This window comes from Magnolia sinica, chromosome 8 (genome assembly GCF_029962835.1).
Source record: "Magnolia sinica isolate HGM2019 chromosome 8, MsV1, whole genome shotgun sequence".
Taxonomy (NCBI): Eukaryota; Viridiplantae; Streptophyta; class Magnoliopsida; order Magnoliales; family Magnoliaceae; genus Magnolia; species Magnolia sinica.
Genome location: NC_080580.1, coordinates 16,291,685 through 16,315,564, shown reverse-complemented (window position 1 = coordinate 16,315,564; position 23,880 = coordinate 16,291,685). Strand labels below are relative to the sequence as shown.

General features: G+C 44.7%; 1 pseudogene; it reads left to right on the top strand.

The window, feature by feature from the left end:
* On the top strand, nt 1-22,061 carry LOC131252988 (histone H2B-like; annotated as a pseudogene).
* The last annotated feature ends 1,819 nt before the right edge of the window (nt 22,062-23,880 follow it).

Sequence of the window (23,880 nt, the reverse complement as noted above, 5' to 3'; positions counted from 1 at the left end):
CTCCTCTACTCTTCCAAACCCTTCCTCAAATTTACGATCTTGCCCCTCTCTCTCTCCCCAATGGCGCCCAAGGCCGAGAAGAAACCAGCGGAGAAGAAGCCAGCAGAAGAAAAGAAGGCAGAGAAAACTCCTGCAGAAAAGAAGCCAAAAGCAGAGAAGAGGCTTCCAAAGGAAGGAGGATCGACCGGAGACAAGAAGAAGAAGAGATCGAAGAAACACGCTGAAACTTACAAGATCTACATCTTCAAGGTCTTGAAGCAGGTTCATCCCGACATAGGGATATCCGGCAAGGCGATGGGGATCATGAACAGCTTCATCAACGACATCTTCGAGAAGCTTGCTCAGGAATCGTCAAGGCTGGCCCGCTACAACAAGAAACCCACGATCACATCGAGGGAGATCCAGACATCCGTTCGTCTCGTCCTCCCAGGCGAGCTCGCCAAGCACGCCGTCTCTGAAGGGACGAAGGCCGTCACGAAATTCACCAGCTCTTGAACTAGGGTTTTTTTATTTTGGTGGGCCGATTCGTGGTGGCATGATTGTAATTTCTTGGTCTTTGAAGGTTGTTCCGATGCGTTTAGTGGTTAGGATCTCATCTGAGGTTTTTGATGTTTTGCAATTGCTGTAAATGTCTGATCTTCGTTTTAGTTTATGGAATTTGATGTTTTTGTCGACCTTCTCATTGAAAGTTTGTGATTTTGAATGCGTGGTGGAAAGCGTAATCGGAGTTTTTTTTTAATACTCTGGCAATGTATGACGCTTGATACACAATTACTGAGCCTAATGTCGCGAACTCTCTACACATTGATATTTTCTAGAGAGTTGGGCGGCCAGATCGATCCATTAAGTCAGGTGGGACACATCACATGAAAGACGATGGGAGCCTAAAGGCTTTCTATGAGGGCCTCGATGGTGGGCCACACATTGTGATTTTTATTTATTTATTATTATTTATACACACGCACTCACGCTACGGTGGTTTTTCTCTGCAATGGGTAATCGAATCTTCAAACTCCTGTGGGTACGCCACACATTGTCAATATAGGTTTTAAGCACAATTTTGTATTCTTTTCATTGTGTAGTTCATTTGAGTTCTTTCATCAGGCTGATCTTTTGTTTGTACGGTGGATACAAGGGTTTTCATCTAATTAACGGTGTGGATTTCATATATACATGTTAGGGTTTGAGAGATTGGGTGTTTTACACGTTGATAGATGATTCTGGTTCCAACGAGGGTCTGGTTATGTTGCCACTGAGAGTGTGTGAGGTCTCTCAGCTTTTGAACATGTGAGTGATACTGTTTTGATCTGAGCTTTCCATCTGGTGGACCAGCTTATTTGCATTGTGGAATTAGGGACCTACTCAACTCACCAAGCCCATATAAATTAAAAATGGATTTGGTCCGTTGATCAGAAGGTCTTTATTGATTCCATTAGTGGCCCACATGGTAAGCTGATCTTCATAGTGGGGCCCACGTTTTCATGGTACGGATTGGTGACATATGGGCGCGAGATACCCTGGATGGATTCCCAGCCCTTGAAAGGTTGGCATGTGTGGCTCTTTGGTGGATAGGGCCCACTGGATGAGTGGTCCGTTGTATCAGCTTTACCGTTGAGTACTTTTAGAGAGTAAATTGGAATTAGATGTGTAATTGTTACTATATATTCGATCTGAGTGGGGGACCGCCCATGATTTGTATGTAGAATCCAAACCGTACATCCGATGAGCCTGCCCAGGATAACGGCACAGTTAGGGGATCATCTCTATCCGAAACTCAGGAAGCACGCTGCAGCGGAGTAATTAGAAGTGTACGCAAACCGGGCTAGCTTGGTTAGCTCTAGATTCAACTTGAACAAGCTGGATTCGAAGCTGATTTTTTGAGCTTGAAAGTGACGAATTGAACTTGGATCAAATCAATTTAGTGACTCGGTTACTTTGATATTGATATTGCTATTGCTCACCAAGTGTACGATGAAATGACTCAAAGAAGTGTAACAGGCAGCAAAGAAGGTATGTATATGAAACCAACATTTTTTTTTCTTTCTTCCTAAGTTGTAAGATACCTGTAAAACCATTACTACTGTCTCAAATGTAATGAGATTTTGAAAATGCAGTTTAGCCGTTTGTGAAAATGCTGCAATGATGAACCCAGCTCCAACCCGGCGTGATCTGGCCCAAGCTGCTGACCAAACCGAGTTGAGCTGGCTGGTCAGCCTCAAGGACCGAGCCGACGCAAGGTTGAGACGAGGCCAACTCGACTTGATTTGTCTCTATGTAAACCCCTGTGAGTGATGTACAGTCGCCCCTGGAACCTGCATAATCACGTGTTGTCTTACCGGACTTTTGATGCGTCCGTTCTTCCTGGTGGGCCACATGTCATGATTAGATTGGATGGCATATACACAAAATGGTGGTCCCCACATTTAATCTGAAAGTTTCTACCGTAGGCACTCGATCAGGCCTTACATAAAGGGGCGCATCCAATGGACGGTCTGGATGGCACCTATACCATTATACATCACGGTAACCCATCACGTGTCCCAACGAATATCATCATTCACTCTCGCACCTCTCGGTTTCTTTCTGAACCGGAATCCTCCCTGTGGGAAGCGGATTGCGTACTAACTTAGTACGTGGAGCCCACCAGTTGCGTATGTAAAATCCACTCCGTCCATAAAGTTCTATCCTCTAGTCTACATTTTGAGGCAAGATATCAACAAGACACGCGACTCATATGGGCTACACCACGTGAAAAAATGAGGATGCAATGCCAACCGGAGATTTATGTGTGGGGCCACTATGGCTATATCTTTCATCAAAGCCGTTAATCTGCTTTATCAGAAGGATCAGGATGAATGAAATGCAAAAATCAGCCTGATTAGATGGCCCACTGCCTGAATTTAGAGGTTTTAAGAGAAATATTACATTGTTTAGTGTAGCCCATGGGAATCTTTTATCAGAGAAATATTTTGCATCTACGGTTAAAATAAGTTTTACCATTATGGACGGAGTGGATTTACAAATATAGCGTGGTGTGCCACAGAGCCTGGGTGTTACACGCGCTGCTCGTATGACCTATGAGGCTTCGGTGGATTCCTGACTGTGGGGCTCACCATGCTGTACGTGTCTTACATCCAGCTCAGTTTAGGCCGTAATTCCAAAATTGAAGAAGATTCAAATCCCAGGTGGACCATACCACAGAATTAGATGTGTAAGGAATCCGACACCAATAAAAACTTCTTCGGGCCATCTACATGTTAGATGTCAAGTAAACATTACAGGGGCCATAGGAGGTTTTTAATGGTAAAAGTTCAATCACTACTGTTTTCCTATGGTGTGGTCCCCTTGAGATTTTGATCTGACTTAGCTTTAGGTTCAAATCATAAAATTATCTGGAAAAATGGATGAGAGACATACAACAATTTAGTAGAGGTGTACATGAACCGAGCTAGCTCGGTTAGCTCGCTCAACTCTACTCAAAAAAGCCCGATTCGACTCGGTTTGAAGTTGAGTTTGAGTTGAGTCAAGCTGATTTTTTGAGTTCGAGCTGAATTCGAGTTGGCTGTAGCTCGACTCGACTCGGATCGAACCCAGCTCGAATCGAACCAGTTCAGTGACTTGGTTACTTTGATTTTGATGTTGCTCACCAAGTGTTCGATGAAATGACTCAAAGAAGTGTGACTGGTGGCAATGAAGGCATGTATATGAAACCAACATTCTTATTCCTTTTTTTTTTTTTTTTAGAACTCCAAAACAGTGAAAATCCAAGACGTTACAAAGGTGCAGTCTAGGTGTTTGTGAAAATGCTGCAATGACAAACTCGGCTCGATCTTGCCTCTAACTGGCTCGAGCTACTAACTGAATCGAGCCGAGCTGGCCAGTCAAGCTTGAGGACCAAGCCGAGCTGAGTTCGAGCTTTGCTCAGCCAGTGGCCGAGCCAAGCCAAGCTGACCCCTGCTCAACTCCGTTTGACTCATGAACACCCTTACATGTTAGGGTCCACGGAGCACCCACCAGTAGCCATTGGCCAGTGGGAGGTGAGTAGCCAATCCGTTTCCCTCAAATATTGGATTGAACTATCGTGGCCCCAAGAAAATTATAACGGTGGGCATTCATGATTCAACCCACGCCGATTCTAGTGGTATGATCCACCCGGGCCCACCATAGATTTGGATCTGTTTTCTTTTTCGACTCCTGCTCTAAAATTATCTGAAGAAACGGATGAATGAGTGGATAGAAGACTTAGATATCAAAGGCTCGACCGGGATCGACCCAACTTGATGCATCCCCGCATCCACGTCCGCGTGAAAGCGGTTTCATAGACGAATCCGGCAAGAATTTACGACAGCAACACAAAGCCCTGTGGGCCTACTGAATTTTTAGTGGGAAATCCACTCCGTCCATCAGTTCCACCGGATCATGCTGGATGAGAAACCAAGATGAAACAGATACAATACTCAAGTGTGCCACGACACAAGAAACAACAGGATTGAATGCTCACCGTTGAAACCTTGATGGCCACCTGAAGTAACAGCTGAGGCTTATATGTAGGTATTTCTCTCATCCTGATGGGATTCACCTTATAAACGGTTTGGATGGCATTTAAACATGAGGGTGATCTCAGGAAAGTTTCAATGGTGAGCATTTTAATTCCCACTGTTTCTTATGGCATGGTCCACTTAGAAATTTAGATGTGGGTTATTTTTGCATTCTTAATGTAACATCAGCTGGCGACACTGATGGATGGAGAAGATTTCACACGGACAATTCAAGGGCGCGGATTGCCCACCAACGCTGTTAGTAACTAAGTAGCTGCTGGACGGTTCTCTTTGGGCCCACCATGAGATATGCGTCTTATCCACGCCGTCCATCAATATTTCCACATGGTTAGAGGGTAGAGTTGAAAATGAGGTAGATCCAAATCTCGTGTGACTACGCAACAGGTGTCGGCAACGGATTCGGCGATCAGGATTCCTGTGAATCCGATTTCCGGGTTTGGGGGCGTGACATCTAACTCGAACAGATCCGAATCCCTACTAGTCTGAACCAATCCGATTCCGACTCTGTCAAGAAAATCGAGTCGGATTGGATTGAGCGAGGTTCGATCGTCCATTTTTTCAACGGTGTAAAAATCCTTATTCTCACTATTTCTTATAGTGTGATCTACTTGATTATTAAATATACTTAAAATTTAGCATCAACCCCTCAAATGATCTGAAAAAACTGATGGACGGTGTGGATAAACCAAAAAAAAATAAATTAAGACGGTCCCATATAGTTTACCCATACCGTTCCATAAGTTCCTGCGATCCTCCCGATCGAATTTCGACTACCTTCCACCCTTACCCGACGTTTGCGCCTGATCCTAAGCCGAGTCCTGCAAACCGGCGTCGGCTCAACCCGAGACTTGTACTCTAGCGACCGCGCCGTCGCCGCGGTTCCGATGCCGCATCTCGCGCGTCGAGGTGATACCCAGGCCATGAGATGTGGGCTTGCGTTCAGTTTGAGAAAACACCGCGCATTTTGCAAATCCAAGAAAGATTTCAAATCATGTCTCATCAATCCCATCAATCACACCTCATGTCAAGTACACATCACCCCATCCCCAAGCAACCCCTAAAGTCAACATCCTCTTACACAAAGTACACCCATCACTCACCTTTTCACCCATCACACCCATCTCTCTCTCTCTCTCTCTCTCACACACACACACACACACACACACACACACATCTCTCACTCATTTTTTTCCTCCCAAGCAACCCACGTCCATGGCTCTCCATGGGAAAAGCTTTGTGTGGCCCACTTCTATCTCCCATCTTCACCATCCAAGTTTGATCTCAACCGTAGAAATTGTTCATTTGGAGCTCTAGCATGCATTGGTGGAAGAAGGAAGAAGAGATCTGAGGTGGGTGATTTTTTTTATGATTTTGAATGTTTAGAGGGCCCATATATGGTGGTACCCATCTTGATATATGCATTGTAAAGAGCGGCCCATGGTGGCGGGGTCCCTCTACCATCCGATTTTCCTCTCTTTCTCTCTTTCTATGTGTGTTGGTGTGTGGCCTACTTGATCCATGCTTCACAGCCATGAGGACCCACCACGATTTGTCTCCACACCGTCCATCCATTGAAGCGGATTCAAACCTCAAGTGGACAGCCATCCATCAGGAGATGTGCGGACCCCACCTCGATGTTTGTGTTGTACCAAGCCAGACCGTCCATCAGTGGGCCCGATCTGATTGGGGCCCAGTTGCTGGGGCTGGTACGTCCAGCCTCTAACGCTCCTGGACGAAGGAAAAACACAAATGTCTGCTTGATCAAACACTGCTGGTGGGTCCCACACGTGTGGACCCACCTCGTGCCCATGTTGTAGCTGGGCCGTCCATCTGCTGGACGGCCAGCACCTGCTGCTGTTGTCGAAGTCCCGTGGGTCCCACACATCGGGCACATGTGCAGACTTCAGGCCGTCCGTCCAGTGTTTCTGGATGCTGTACGGTCATATATTTATGTGTATATATTATTTAATAATATTATATTATATCATGTAGGCCCCACGTGGGACCCACCATGATGTATGCCTTCACCATCAGGGGCGGTGGGCCCCAACTGATGACGTCAGCAAGTGATTGGGTCTGATGATCCAGCTCGACCATCTACTAGGGCGAGCAATCCGTGGCTGTGTACTGGAGCCAGTCTCGTGGGTATTATCCACACCGTGCATATGCATGGTCCCACGTGATGCGTGTGCTTCATTCACGTCGTCCATTTAAATGGGACCACCACTATTTATGTACTTTTGATGGACGGTGGGCCTGTAGCTGCTGCACGTACAGCAGGAGCTAGGGGTTACCGTGATGTATGTATAATCCACTTCATCCGTCCATCTGGACGGTGGCAGATCAGGCCACCACTGATGGATGTATTTCATCCAAACCGTCCATTCATTTCATGTGGACAATCCCACCGTGATGCATGTTTTGCATTCAACGATTGCCCTTGCACTTTCTCACACGCACATGTTTATATATATATATATATATATATATATAATAATGTATATAATATTTAATATATTAATAATATCATATTGGTGGGCCACACGTGTGGACCCATCACCTCATATGCATCTGATATGCACCGTCCAGATCGTCAGACTCTCTGGACGGTGGCTTTCTCCGTGTTATGTTATATTATAATATAATGTAATATATTATATTATATTATATGATAATATATTATATTATATTATATTATCTATGTTAAGGTGGGCCACTACGTGGACCGCACCATGATGTATGTTGCATCTGCACCGTCCATTTGCCAGACGGTGCACCAGCCATGACGTCCAAGCCGTCCATCAGATTGGACGTGGGCCCACCATGCGGCATGTGTCTTATCCTAACCGTCTATACATTTGGTGAGCTCGTCCTTGGGCTTGACACTAAAAATAAATATAATAAAAATAATAAAAAAAATAAAGCTGATTCAATTCTATGGTGGGCCACGTATGTGGACCTCACATTGATGTATGTTATTCATCCAACCCGTCCATCCACCTGACGTACTAGCCACCCCACCATTCGATGCATGTGCTGCATCTACACTGCCCATCGATGGGCCCCACGACACCAACAATCCTGTGGGGCCCGCTGGTGTATGTGATACATCTAAACCGTTCATCCATTTGGCTAGCTCAAGGCTCGAGACTGAAAATAAGACAGATCTAGTGTCAAGTGGACCACACTGCCAAAACAGTGGGATTGAACGTCTACCGTTGAAATCCGTTGGTTCCAGAAGTTTTGGACCAATGTGATATTGTTTCCTCTCAGTTCGGGTCCCTGTGACCTTGTGAACAGACTGGATGGAAAATTCATGTTATGAAGGCCTATGTAAAATCTTGTACCGTGGAAATCACTGTCTCCACTGCTATTTGTGATGTGTTCCAACTGACCTTTTGATCACTCTCACCACCGTGATTTGTGGTATGATCCAGATGATCTTTTGATATGATTCATTATCCAGATAATGCTCTAAAATGATCTCCATAGATGGATGAATGGTGTAGTTGTTGTGGCCACTTGATAGGGCCCTGATGTGATGTATTTGGGGCCCATTTGGAAGGGCCTGATTGATGTATGAGACCCTTATGTAAGGCCCATTGAGGCTTGTCGTGGCCCATTATGATGTGAATTGGCCCATTATTGCGGCCCATTGTGATGTCTTTCCGGTCCATGTGGTGCGGCCCGTTGGTGTGGCACATTTGATGTATATTAGGCCCATTGATGCAGCCCATTGATACAATCCACCTGATGTGTATGAGGCCCATTAGTGCGGCCCATATCATGTGGCCCACCGTGATGTGTTCGTAACCTTTGGTGAGGCCCATGATGATGCATATCAAGTCCTTGTGTGAGGTCTGGGCCCACTATATGTTCGACCCTATGTGGGTCACTCCTTGGGAGCAATGTTAGTTAAATGTCCACATTGATGGGCAATGATGGTGAAGGTCCACATTGTGACTTTCCCGGGCCTTGCGACTGATTGCCGATTCCGATTGACGAGATCGATTTGTCGATTTTGATTATCGATCGATCCGATTGTCGTGACCGATTTGCCGATTCTGATTATTGATTGATCCGATTGTCGTGACCGATTTACCGACTCTGATTATCGATCGATCCCGATTGTCGTGACCGATTTGCCGACTCTGATTATCGATCGATCCCGATTGTCGTGACCGATTTGCCGATTCTGATTATCGATCGATCCGATTGTCGTGACCGATTTGCCGACTCTGATTATCGATCGATCCCGATTGTCGTGACCGATTTGTCGACTCTGATTATCGATCGATCCGATTGTCGTGACTGATTTGCCGACTCTGATTACCGATCGATCCCGATTGACGTGACCGATTTGTCGATTCTGATTATCGATCGAGGCTGATTATCGTGACCGATTTACCGACTCTGATTATCGATCGATCCCGATTGTCGTTGCTGATTTGCCGACTCTAATAGTCGATCGATCCCGATTGTCGTGACCGATTGCCGATTTCGATTGACATGACCGATCTGCCGATTCTGATTATCGATCGATTCCGATTGTCATGATCGATTGTCGATCCCGATTGACGTGACCGATTTACCGATTCTGATTGTCGATCGATTCTGATTGTCTTGACCGATTGCCGATTCCGATCGATGCGACCGATTTGCCGATTCTGATTATCGATTGATTCCTATTGTCGTGACCGATTGCCGATTCCAATTTGACGAGGCCGATTGTATATACTGATTCCGATTGTCGAGACCGAGTGCCGAGGCCGATTCCGAGTGTCGATTCCGATTGTTGAGGCCGATTTTGTTTGTCAAGGTCGGTTTTGATTGCCGAGGCCGATTGTCGAGGCCCATTGTGATGCATTTGAGGGTCAGGCGATGAAGCCCATTGTAATATATGTTAGGCCCATGTGAAAGGCCCATCGTGGTATGTATTATGCTCTTGAGTGAAGCCCATGGTGTTGTATATCAGGCCCTTTGTGCGACCATGGGTCCACTATCTGTTAGGCTCTATGTGGGTCACTCCTTGGGGGTAATGTTGGTTAAATGTCCAATTGTTGAGGTCGATTATCGATGCCGATTATCAGTGCCGATTGTCGATACCGATTATGAGTATGTGACAGCAAAGCATCATGATACATGCTCATACGCATCATTTGCATATTTGTTATGAGATGTGATTGACCATTGCATATGTCATTAGGCGATTGTTATGAGACTCCCTAATAAGGCGAGGTTATCTCACATGAACACATGGTATGCACAGGGTTGATGCATGACCGAATGGTATGACTCATGCATCTTGCATTGTGTGCCCTAGCGACATCAGTGTGTAGCCTCCACAGCATATCGTGGATGGCAAGACGGGACACCGGAAATCGATCTACATGGGGTGCTATAGATATCCCTGGGTGAAAGTCCATAAACCCTCTCGTTACAGAGGTTGCTCCAACGTCTGGATCGAGTGGATGTATGAGCGCATGAGGGCCGTATATCGTTAGCCGCGTCTCCCACCGTGTCGTGGTCGGTTGGAAGGGGGTACCGCCTTACCTTCCCGAGAGGAGAGGGCAATGCTAGGCTGAGTCTGACCGCTCGAGGAATGGGTCCGCTATCGACAAGCCGGGCCGATATTAGCGGCGGATAGTGAGGTCTCTTCCACTCACCTTGTTGCTCGCGATGGGGCGGCAACTGGTTTGGAGTGTAATAGACCCGGTGATTTCCCGAAGAGTAACCATACCGATATGTGGACTTATTGAGCAGGAGTTGCATACTCATTCATTCATTCATTCACTATCCACTCAGGCTGGTGGTGCGCAACTATTTGTTACCTGTACCTTCGTAATAGCCAGGATCTCGGTTGGAGCGCATGACTAACCTGAGATCAGGAGTTTATCACATTGAGTCTGACTGTCCAAATTTAGGTATGGGACTGGTTTGGATAGAAGTCCCTTATGATGGACCCCATAGTCTACGATACTACGTACTATCATCTCGACTTCACACTCCAATATGGTCATTCCATTCGCACCATATATTGCATTACATCCACGGCATATGGTATTTTGGGTTACCTGTGTTTCTATATTTATATGGTTTAGATACCGCATCTGATATTTGACTCTTTATGACTCCTCATTTGTACATTCATGCCTTGCATTTCATAGCCTTAGTACGGCTGATGGCACTCATGGACTTACTAGTTATTTCCGCTTACTCTGATATCGTATAATTCATGATATTATTAGTATTTTCGTTTATTCCGATATTGTATGATTTATAGCATTGTATTACATACTTGACACTTACCTTGTACACACACTTTCACCACCCTCTAAACTTTCTATAAGCTTATGCACGATAAATGCGTGCAGGTGGTGTTAGGTTGCAGCAGTGTTGAGCATGGAGCGTGCAGCGGTCTTTTGGAGCTTTGATTTTTGACATATGTATTTTTTCCTTTCAGCACTATATTCAACTGTTTATAATAGTGGATATGTAATGATGATATTACCTTTGTGATTTGGGTAAACTTGTGGTTATGCTTCTTATGAGACAAATGTACATTGGAAAATCCTCCTTGTAGGATCCCAGGATCGGAATCTAGCGTATGCAAGCTGGGAGCCGAGAATGAGGTACTACGGAGGCTGTCGGCACTAGATTCGGCGATCGAGAATTTTGTAAGCCCGATTTCTGGGTTTGGGGGGTGGCAGAAGTTGGTATCAGAGCATAATTTGGGGATGTCTGAAGATAACATCACATATCTATTGATAGCTACCCTACACTTTATGATTGTTGAAAACTTAGAATGGTTAGATCCCCAAGTTCGAATAACTTAGAGATTTTCTGACATAGCTCCCTACCGTTGAGATTTTAAGGCTGCTTAGTATTTCCATTTCGATCGTTTCGATCCAAGATCCGAGTTCAGTGGGGTCACCATTTTGTTGATGAGGTGTCTTGGGAGCGAGGTTGAGATTCGTGGGCATTATTCCCATCTCTTAGGTGTTCAATTTTGTGGGTATATTTTGCGATAAGATTTCCCTCCCTTTGAGAGCTCTGTATTGGTTGTGTTGTAGGTTAAATTTCGAGGACGAAATTTTTATTTGGTGGGGAGAGTGTAAGGCCCGTGTCCTACTCCGTACTGTTCCATAGAGCTTCTGCGATCCTCCCGATCAAATTTCGACAACCTTCCACCCTTATCCGACGTTTGCGCGATCCTAAGCCGAGTCCCGCAAACCAGAGTCGGCTCAACCCGAGACTTGTGCCCTAGCGACCGCGCCGCGCCGCGGTTCCGATGCCGCATCTCGCGCGCCGAGGTGTACCCAGGCCATGAGATGTGGGCTTGCGTTCTTTGAGAAAACACCGCGCATTTGCAAATCCAAGAAAGATTTCAAATCATGTCTCTCAATCCCATCAATCACACCTCATGTCAAGTACACATCACCCCATCCCCAAGCAACCCCTAAAGTCAACATCCTCTTACACAAAGTACACCCATCACTCACCTTTTCACCCATCACACCCATCTCTCTCTCTCTCTCTCACACACACACACACACACACACACACACACATCTCTCACTCATTTTTTCCTCCCAAGCAACCCACGTCCATGGCTCTCCATGGGAAAAGCTTTGTGTGGCCCACTTCTATCTCCCATCTTCACCATCCAAGTTTGATCTCAACCGTAGAAATTGTTCATTTGGAGCTCTAGCATGCATTGATGGAAGAAGGAAGAAGAGATCTGAGGTGGGTGATTTTTTTATGATTTTGAATGTTTAGAGGGCCCACATATGGTGGTACCCATCTTGATATATGCATTGTAAAGAGCGGCCCATGGTGGCGGGGTCCCTCTACCATCCGATTTTCCTCTCTTTCTCTCTTTCTATGTGTGTTGGTGTGTGGCCTACTTGATCCATGCTTCACAGCCATGAGGACCCACCACGATTTGTCTCCACACCGTCCATCCATTGAAGCGGATTCAAACCTCAAGTGGACAGCCATCCATCAGGAGATGTGCGGACCCCACCTCGATGTTTGTGTTGTACCAAGCCAGACCGTCCATCAGTGGGCCCGATCTGATTGGGGCCCAGTTGCTGGGGCTGGTACGTCCAGCCTCTAACGCTCCTGGACGAAGGAAAAACACAAATGTCTGCTTGATCAAACACTGCTGGTGGGTCCCACACGTGTGGACCCACCTCGTGCCCATGTTGTAGCTGGGCCGTCCATCTGCTGGACGGCCAGCACCTGCTGCTGTTGTCGAAGTCCCGTGGGTCCCACACATCGGCACATGTGCAGACTTCAGGCCGTCCGTCCAGTGTTTCTGGATGCTGTACGGTCATATATGTATGTGTATATATTGTTTAATAATATTATATTATATCATGTAGGCCCCACGTGGGACCCACCATGATGTATGCCTTCACCATCAGGGGCGGTGGGCCCCAACTGATGACGTCAGCAAGTGATTGGGTCTGATGATCCAGCTCGACCATCTACTAGGGCGAGCAATCCGTGGCTGTGTACTGGAGCCAGTCTCGTGGGTATTATCCACACCGTGCATATGCATGGTCCCACGTGATGCGTGTGCTTCATTCACGCCGTCCATTTAAATGGGACCACCACTATTTATGTACTTTTGATGGACGGTGGGCCTGTAGCTGCTGCACGTACAGCAGGAGCTAGGGGTTACCGTGATGTATGTATAATCCACTTCATCCGTCCATCTGGACGGTGGCAGATCAGGCCACCACTGATGGATGTATTTCATCCAAACCGTCCATTCATTTCATCTGGACAATCCCACCGTGATGCATGTTTTGCATTCAACGATTGCCCTTGCACTTTCTCACACAAACATGTTTATATATATATATATAATAATGTATATAATATTTAATATATTAATAATATCATATTGGTGGGCCACACGTGTGGACCCATCACCTCATATGCATCTGATATGCACCGTCCAGATCGTCAGACTCTCTGGACGGTGGCTTTCTCCGTGTTATGTTATATTATAATATAATGTAATATATTATATTATATTATATGATAATATATTATATTATATTATATTATCTATGTTAAGGTGGGCCACTACGTGGACCGCACCATGATGTATGTTGCATCTGCACCGTCCATTTGCCAGACGGTGCACCAGCCATGACGTCCAAGCCGTCCATCAGATTGGACGTGGGCCCACCATGCGGCATGTGTCTTATCCTAACCGTCTATACATTTGGTGAGCTCGTCCTTGGGCTTGACACTAAAAATAAATATAATAAAAATAATAAAAAAAATAAAGCTGATTCAATTCTATGGTGGGCCACGTATGTGGACCTCACATTGATGTATTTTATTCATCCAACCCGTCCATCCAACTGACGTACTAGCCACCCCACCATTAGATGCATGTGCTGCATATTCACTGCCCATCGATGGGCCCCACGACACCAACAATCCTGTGGGGCCCGCTGGTGTATGTGATACATCTAAACCGTTCATCCATTTGGCTAGCTCAAGGCTAGAGACTGAAAATAAGACAGATCTAGTGTCAAGTGGACCACACTGCCAAAACAGTGGGATTGAACGTCTACCGTTGAAATCCGTTGGTTCCAGAAGTTTTGGACCAATGTGATATTGTTTCCTCTCAGTTCGGGTCCCTGTGACCTTGTGAACAGACTGGATGGAAAATTCATGTTATGAAGGCCTATGTAAAATCTTGTACCGTGGAAATCACTGTCTCCACTGCTATTTGTGATGTGTTCCAACTGACCTTTTGATCACTCTCACCACCGTGATTTGTGGTATGATCCAGATGATCTTTTGATATGATTCATTATCCAGATAATGCTCTAAAATGATCTCCATAGATGGATGAATGGTGTAGTTGTTGTGGCCACTTGATAGGGCCCTGATGTGATGTATTTGGGGCCCATTTGGAAGGGCCTGATTGATGTATGAGACCCTTATGTAAGGCCCATTGAGGCTTGTCGTGGCCCATTATGATGTGAATTGGCCCATTATTGCGGCCCATTGTGATGTCTTTCCGGTCCATGTGGTGCGGCCCGTTGGTGTGGCACATTTGATGTATATTAGGCCCATTGATGCAGCCCATTGATACAATCCACCTGATGTGTATGAGGCCCATTAGTGCGGCCCATATCATGTGGCCCACCGTGATGTGTTCGTAACCTTTGGTGAGGCCCATGATGATGCATATCAAGTCCTTGTGTGAGGTCGTGGCCCACTATATGTTCGACCCTATGTGGGTCACTCCTTGGGAGCAATGTTAGTTAAATGTCCACATTGATGGGCAATGATGGTCAAGGTCCACATTGTGACTTTCCTTTGGGTCTTGTTAGGCCCATTCTCATCGATCCCGATTGTCGGGATCTATTTGCTGATTTTGTTTATCGATCGATCCGATTGTCGTGACTGATTTGCCGACTCTGATTATCGATCGATCCCGATTATCGTGACCGATTGCCGACTCTGATTATCGATCGATCCCGATTGTCGTTGCTGATTTGCCGACTCTAATAGTCGATCGATCCCGATTGTCGTGACCGATTTGCCCATTCTGATTATCGATCGATCTGATTGTCGTGACTGATTTGCCGACTCTGATTATTGATCGATCCCGATTGTCGTGACCGATTTGCCGACTCTGATTATCGATCGATCCCGATTGTCGTGACCGATTTGCCGACTCTGATTATTGATCGATCCCGATTGTCGTGACCGATTTGTCGACTCTGATTATCGATCGATCTGATTGTTATGACCGATTTGCCGACTCTGATTATCGATCGATTCTGATTAACATGACTGATTTACCGATTCTGATTATCGATCGATTCCGATTGTCATGACCGATTGCTGATTTCGATTGACGTGACTGATTGCCGATTCTGATTATCGATCGATTCCGATTATCATGACCAATTGTCGACCCCGATTGACGTGACCGATTTGCCAATTCTGATTATCAATCGATCTCGATTGTCATGACCGATTGCCGATTCCGATTGACGTGACCGATTTATCGATTCTGATTATCGATCGATTCCGATTCTCATGACTGATTGCCGATTCTGATTGACGAGGCCGATTGTATATACTGATTCCGATTGTCGAGACCGAGTGCCGAGGCCGATTCCGAGTGTCGATTCCGATTGTTGAGGCCGATTTTGTTTGTCAAGGTCGGTTTTGATTGCCGAGGCCGATTGTCGAGGCCCATTGTGATGCATTTGAGGGTCAGGCGATGAAGCCCATTGTAATATATGTTAGGCCCATGTGAAAGGCCCATCGTGGTATGTATTATGCTCTTGAGTGAAGCCCATGGTGTTGTATATCAGGGCCCTTTGTGCGACCATGGGTCCACTATCTTAGGCTCTATGTGGGTCACTCCTGGGGTAATGTTGGTTAAATGTCCACATCGACGAGGCCGATAGTCGATGCCGATTGTCGGATGCCGCTTATCGATACCGATTATGAGTATGTGACAAAATATAAGATCATGATACATGCCCATACGCATCATCTCGCATGTTTGTTATGAGATGTGGTTGACCATTGCATATTTCATTAGTGATTGTTATGAGACTCCCTAATAAAGGCGAGGTTATCTCACATGAACACATGGTATGCACAGGGTTGATGCATGACCGAATGGTATGACTCATGCATCTTGCATTGTGTGCCCTAGCGACATCAGTGTAGCCTCCACGTGCATATCGTGGATGGCAAGACGGAACACCGAAATCTGCTCTACATGGGGTGCTATAGATATCCCCGGGTGAAAGTCCCTAAACCCTCTTGGTTCCAGAGGTTGCTCCAACGTCTGCATCGAGTGGATGTATGAGCGCATGAGGGCCGTATACCGTTAGTGCGTCTCCCACCGTGTCGTGGTCGGTTGGAAGGGGGTACCGCCTTACCGCCCGAGAGGAGGGGGCAATGCTGAGCTGAGACCACCTCGAGGAATGGGTCCGCTATCGACAAGCCGGGCCCGATTGGCACGCGGATAGTGAGGTCTCTTCCACTCACCTTGTTGCTCGCGATGGGGCGGCAACTGGTTTGGAGTGTAATAGACCCCGGTGATTTCTCGAGAGAGCCATACGATATGTGGACTTATTGAGCAGGAATTGCATATTCATTCATTCATTCCTTCACTATCCACTCTGGTGGTGCGTAACTATTTATTTATGTGTACCTTCGCAATGGCTAGGATTTCGGTTAGGGCGCATGACTAACCTGAGATCAGGAGTTTACCACATCGAGTCCGACTATCCAAATTTAGGTATGGGACTGGTTTGGATAGAAGTCCCTTGTGGTGGACCTCGTAGTCTGCGATACTACGTACTATCATCCCGACTTCACACTCCAAATATGGTCATCATATTCGCACCGTATATTATATTGCATCCGCAGTATTTAGCATTTGGGTTATTATGTTTCGTATTTATATGGCCTAGAGACTTAAGCAGGATTTATATATTGCATTGTACCTCGGCTCTGATATTTGGCTCTCTTTAACTCCTCATTTATATGGCTGATCCGAATTGCGTACTCCGATATTGTATGACTTATGGGCATACCGGTATAATTCTGCTTACTCTATATCATATCTTGTCGGTATTTCTATTTATATATTGTTCGATTTATGGCATTGTATTGCATACTTGGCACTTACCTTGTGCACACACTTTCACCACCCTCTAAGCTTATAAGCTTATGCACGATAGATGCGTGCGGTGGCGTTAGGTCGCGGCGGCGTTGAGCTTGGAGCGTGCAATTGTCTTACGGAGCTTTGATTTCGATATTGTATTTTCCCTTCAGCATTGTATTCAAATGATTATATTAGTGGATATGTGATGATGATGTTGCCTTTATGATTTGGTTATACTTGTGGTTATGCTTCTTATGAGATAAATGTACGTTGGAAAATCCTCCTTGTAGAATCCCAGGATCGGAACCTGGCGTACAAACGTTAGGAGCCGAGAATGGGGTACTACGGAGGCTGTCAGCACCAAGTTTGGCGATCGTGATTCATGTTTACTCAATAGGATAAAATATCTCACTGCGAAAGCTTCCTGAAGAAGCTTCATGGGCGTGTTTGTTTTTGAGTGGTCCGGTGAAATCCCAGTGAAATGGGCCATAATGACGCTTTTGCCCATTTGACTGATGGAAGGGCGGCGTGCAGATGGCGGATGGAAAACACAGTTCACTTGCAAAAGATTTCGCAGGGAAATCTCGCGCGGATGCCTACTGCTAACGTGTAAAGCGGTGAAACGGATTGGCTACTCCCCTTGGCTGGTGGTTGGTGATCTGTGGGCCCCACCATGATATATGTGTTTCATCCATTCTGTTCATTCATTTTTATTGATCATTTTAGTGCTTGATCCGAAAAGTGAGAGGGATATAAATATCAGGTGGACCACACCACAGGAAAACAATAGTGATTAGATATCCACCATTAAAATCGTCCTAAAGCGCACTGTACTGTTTATTTGACATCCAATCTGTTGATTAGGTCATACAGACCTAGAGGAAGAGAAAAAGCAAAGATCAGCTTGATCCAAAGCTTTTATGGCCCCAAAAAGTTTTTAATGGTCAACGCTCATTCAACAATTTTTCTTGTAATGTGGTCCACCTGAGATTTTGATATAACTCATTTTTTGTCTCGTACCATAAAATCATCTGAAAAAATAGATGGATGGCATGGATGGAACACATACATCATGGTAGGGCTCACAGAGCACCGACCACTATCGCACGTACCGCTTACAACGAGCCGGTCATAGGCTAAAAACAAACGTGCGGAGTGTCATTCCTGGGCATTTGCAATCCCCTCCCCCCCCCCCCGGTAATTTCAAACGGACGAATTCGTGATGATGCCTGGTTACCTTACCAATGCATTTCCCTGAGCAAATAATAAATGCTCAGGGAGAATGTAATTACCCGTGAAATGTAAAAACAAACAGGCCCTATATGAAGGGAAGCAGATTGCGTAGTCAGTACGGTAAGCATACTGAGTAAACTCAGTGGGCCCCAGTGACATTCATGCATTGTATCCACTCCGTCCATCTCTTTTGAAACATAATTTTAGGGCATTACCCAAAAATGGAGCATATCCAAACCTCAAATGGACCACACCACTGGAAATAGTGTGAATTGAACATCTACCATTGAAAAATTCTTGGGGACAACATAGGGTTTAGATCAAGCTGATATATGTGTTTTCCCTTCATTCATGTCTTTGTGATCTTATGAACAGGTTGGATGACAAATAAACATCATTTAGGGCCTTAAAAAATTTTCAACGGTTGAAATCGATACTTCCACTTTTTTCCAGTGGTATGATCCACTTGAGCTTTGTATATGCATCAATTTTGCATTGAACCCATAAAATGATCTGGCAAAACGAATGGACGGCGTGGATGAACTACATGCATTCGCGGTGGGCCCAACTGAGTTTACTCAGTACGATAAGAGCGTACGAGTAACTCAGTACGCAAAGCGAGAAGTACTGCTATAGCACATGCCAGCTATACAACTGCTTTAGGTACGTGTCGTGCGAAGACGAGCACTGACAGTCCTTAAGCTCTGTGTTGTACGAACGGTTCAAAGGAGATCAAAGTTACATGGCCCCACAGTGATGTATTTATTATATCTATACCGTTTATCTATTTTTAGAGATCATTTTAGAGCATTATCCAAAAAAATGAATCAAATCCAAAGATCATCTGGACCACACCATAAATAGTAGCGGAGATGATGATTTTCATCGTTAAACAATTTGTAGGCCCACCATAATGTTTATTTTCCATCCAATTTGTTCATAAGGTCACAAAGACCTGAATGAAGTGGAAAAACAAATTTCATGTTGATCCAAAACTTCTGTGAACCCAACAAGGGTTTTAATGGTAGACGTTCAATCCCCTACTGCTTTCCGTAGTGTGGTCCACTTAATAGTTAATCTATCGTATTTTTGTCTCAAACCTTAATAAGATATTGCCAAATGGATGGACGGATTGGATATAACACATACCTCCTGATTAGACCCACAGAACTTGCTTATGTCCGCTTCCGTCTCTGGGTCTGACCGTCACGCCTGTAAACAGCCGTATGCCAACCTTCTTCGATCAATGTCTGCTTCGTCGATCTTTCTTTTTCTCTCCTTCGTATATAACTATCCAATGTATCTCAATGTATATCTCTTCGATAGATAAATCTCTGAAACTCAACTGCAGAAAAAAAGGTATTTGATCTACCGTAGGATATTTAACTAGTTTTTTTCTTACCTTCTTCTTCATCAGAAAGGGAGGGAGAGAGAGAGAGAGAGAGAGAGAGAGAGATGGAGTTGGGGGCTCAAGTACATATTGGGGTTTTTTGGCGCCAAACGAAAAGCCAAAGATATGGAAATATTTTGTAAAATAGAGGATATTTACATCCCGGGTCGGGTCGGCTCGGACCCTTTCGGTCCGGGTCGGATCGGTTCTGTCCGGATACACCACTCTCCGATTCGAACCGAAAAATGATCGGATCTGCATGAACAGACCGATCGGGCCGATCTAGTGTCGGTTTTGTTCGAATCGTATCGAGTCGGGTCGGATTCAGGATCGGGTCCAATAAGCCCACCTCTACTACTCCCCCTGCCACCAGCCAATGGCTAGTGGTCGGTGCTCTGTGAGCCCCACAATGATATATGTGTTTCATCCATGCCATCCATCTATTTTTTCAGATCATTTTATGAGATGAGACAAAAAATGAGGTATATCCCAATCTCAAGTGCGCCACATTATAGGAAATTGTGTTGAATAAGCGTCAACCATTAAAAACCTTTTGGGGACCATAAAAGTTTTCGATCAAGCATATCTTTGTTTTTTACCTTCATCTAAGCCTGCATGACCTAATCAACAGATTGGATGTTAAATAAACAGTACAGTGGGCCTTACGAGGATTTTAATGGTGGATATGCAATCACTATTGTTTTCCTGTTGTGTGGTCCACCCGAGATTTTTATCCATCTCATTTTTGGGATCAAATCCTAAAATGACCTGTAAAAATAGATTAACGGAATGGATGAAACATATACATCATGGTGGGGCCCACAGAGGACCGACCACTGGCCACGGGGCTGGTGGTGGCAGGGGGAGTAACCAATATTTCCACATGGTTAGAGGGTAGAGTTGAAAATGAGGTAGATCCGAATGTCGTGTGACTACGCAACAGGAAACAGTGGCGATTGAATGGCCACCATTAAAAGTTTCTTGGGTCCACGAAAGTTTTGAATGAAGCTGATATTTGTATTTTCCCTTCATCCATGTCATGGTGACCTGATCAACAGATTAGATAGAAAATAAACATTACGGTGGGCCTGGGAAGTTTTTAACGGTGGCCGTTTATTCACCACTGTTTTCTGTGGTGTGGTCTACTTGAGATTTGGATATATCTCATTTTTTGGATCGTACCGTAAAACGATCGGGAAAAATGGATGGACGGCGTGGATAAAACACATATATCATGGTAGGCCACTGTCCAGTAGCGAGGCGTCAGTAGGCAATCCACGTTCAGTTCAGGGGCATTTTAGTAGTTATGTTCCAACCTCGGGTTTCTTTCACAATCCGCAAGCACAGATTGAGAAAGCTCCAACCACATCGTAGCCGTCAATACCCGCATCCAATTCCTCAAATCCAACGCCGAAAACATCCTCCAGCTCAGCAATCCGCGCCAAACCTAACCCTCCAATAATCCCCATCTCCCTCTCCCTACATAAAGCTTCCCATCCTCTACGCAATCGCCAATCGCTCACCTCTACTCTCCCAAACCCTTCCTCAAATTTACGATCTTGTCCCTCTCTCTCACTAATGGCGCCCAAGGCCGAGAAGAAGCCAGCGGAGAAGAAGCCAGCAGAAGAAAAGAAGGCGGAGAAAGCTCCTGCAGAAAAGAAGCCAAAAGCAGGGAAGAGGCTTCCAAAGGAAGGTGGATCGACAGGAGACAAGAAGAAGAAGAGATCGAAGAAGCATGCCGAAACTTACAAGATCTACATCTTCAAGGTCTTGAAGCAGGTTCATCCCGACATAGGGATCTCCGGCAAGGCGATGGGGATCATGAACAGCTTCATCAACGACATCTTCGAGAAGCTGGCCCAGGAATCGTCGAGGCTGGCCCGCTACAACAAGAAACCTACGATCACATCGAGGGAGATCCAGACATCCGTTCGTCTCGTCCTCCCTGGCGAGCTCGCCAAGCACGCCGTCTCTGAAGGGACGAAGGCCGTCACGAAATTCACCAGCTCTTGAATAAGGGGGTTTTTTTTTTTGGTGGGCCAATTCGCGGTGGCATGATTGTAATTTCTTGGTCTTTGAAGGTTGTTACTATGGTTTTAGTGGTTAGGATCTCATCTAGGTGTTTGATGTTTTGGGTTTGCTGTAAATGACTGATCTTCGTTTTGGTTGATGGAATTTGATGCTTTTCTCGACCTTCCCATTGAAAGTTTGTGATTTTGAATGCGTGGTGGACAGATTTTTTCTAAATTTTTTATTATTATTAATACTCTTGAAACGTATGACGCTTGATACACAATTACTTACCCTAATGTTCTGGACTTTCTACGCATTGGTATTTTCTAGAGAGTTTGGCGGCCAGATCTATCAAGTCAGGTGGGTCACACCACGTGAATGACTCTGGGAGGCTAATCATAGTCATTTTATGTGGGCCATGATTGTGTGTATCTTTCTTCAATTATGTTCGTCGCGTGTGGCGCACATGAATGAGGGGAAGGAACCGAAGTTATCGTGTTCAAGAATTCAGGCGGGCCATACATTGTGATCTTTATTTATTATTAATTTTTATACACACGTACACACATTATAGTGGATTTTCACGACAATGGGTAATGAGTGATTAATTCAATACTACTGTTAATTGAAGTTTCATCCATAAAATAGGTACAAAAGTATACAAAAGTAAGTGATGATGGCATATTAAAACATAAAAAGTCTTGAATTGAATTATTCAAAACATAAGTCTTGAATTGAATTATTCATATGCATGGATGATATGATATGCCTGTGTATGGCATAGGATTAGTAATAGTACTATTGAGGATGTTAACTTACGTGCAATGGTTGGTTTGAAGCACACTCCAACAAATGTCATGATGTGCATAATTAGTTGCGAAGTCTCTGTTTAGATTATGTTGTTTGTTGCGGCATTAGGTGGTTCTTCACTAGCATCTCTTGTTTCAGTTTATGTTTCATTTATAGTAGGGTTAATTGCTTAGGGACATCTATGACTAGGACAAAGGTCATCACTTGACCCGGGACATCTATAGCTATGGCAAAGGTCGTCACTCGACCCATCATCATTGTGATAGGGTCACGACCTTCATAAATGCTCTGTCATCATTGTGATAGGGTCACGACCTTCCTACATGCTCGTTGATCACCATGAAGAGTCTCAATACATAATGTTTCACTAATATGGTGGGCTTGTTATCCATTGTTTTGTTAATGTGACAAGCATGTCGCTTTAGTGTAAGCTAATAGCTTAAGCATAGTATTCTATGCTACCATGTTCGGCCCTCAAGTCTCGTCAGATCGTATCACACTAATGATCATGAATGAATCTCATTCGTTTGTGGCAAGGTATTCTGGATTTCATAATGTGTCTCAACATTAGTCATACATGCGATCGAGCCGTGCAATGGGCTAATCTGATTATTTAAGGGGAACCCTGGACAGACCAATATTGGGTGCAAGCAATTCATATAGTTTTAACTATTGCTAATCACCCAAGTTCTGCCTGGTGAGCCACATGAGTTGGGATGGCTAGATTTGCCGACTATTCGCCATTTTCAAAGTTACGCATGGCTTGGCCTCTTTATATCATAGCTTGATTTATAGAATACAATTAAATCAGTAATATAGTATTTATTTGACATTTGCAGGGGTTTAATATTTAGTTCAAATAATCAATGTATCTTAAGACAAGTGTAGGTTGGAATTTACAGGTGTCCACATTCAATACACAAAAAAATTATGCAAAGAATAAGCCCAAAGTTGTATATGCATTAAACGACCTTGAAATCTACTATTGCCATTTACAAAACTTAACCAATCACCAACAAAGTAACCATTAAAATGAGCATGCATTTTGTCATACATGTGAGCTACTGATAATAACAAAAATATGGATTTTTATAACAAAGCATATAGGGCATACTTGACTTAAAGATTTCTCTTAAATCAAAACGAATCATAATCTATCACCATCCAGGGTTGATAAACAAAAAACAACGAGAATAGTCCAC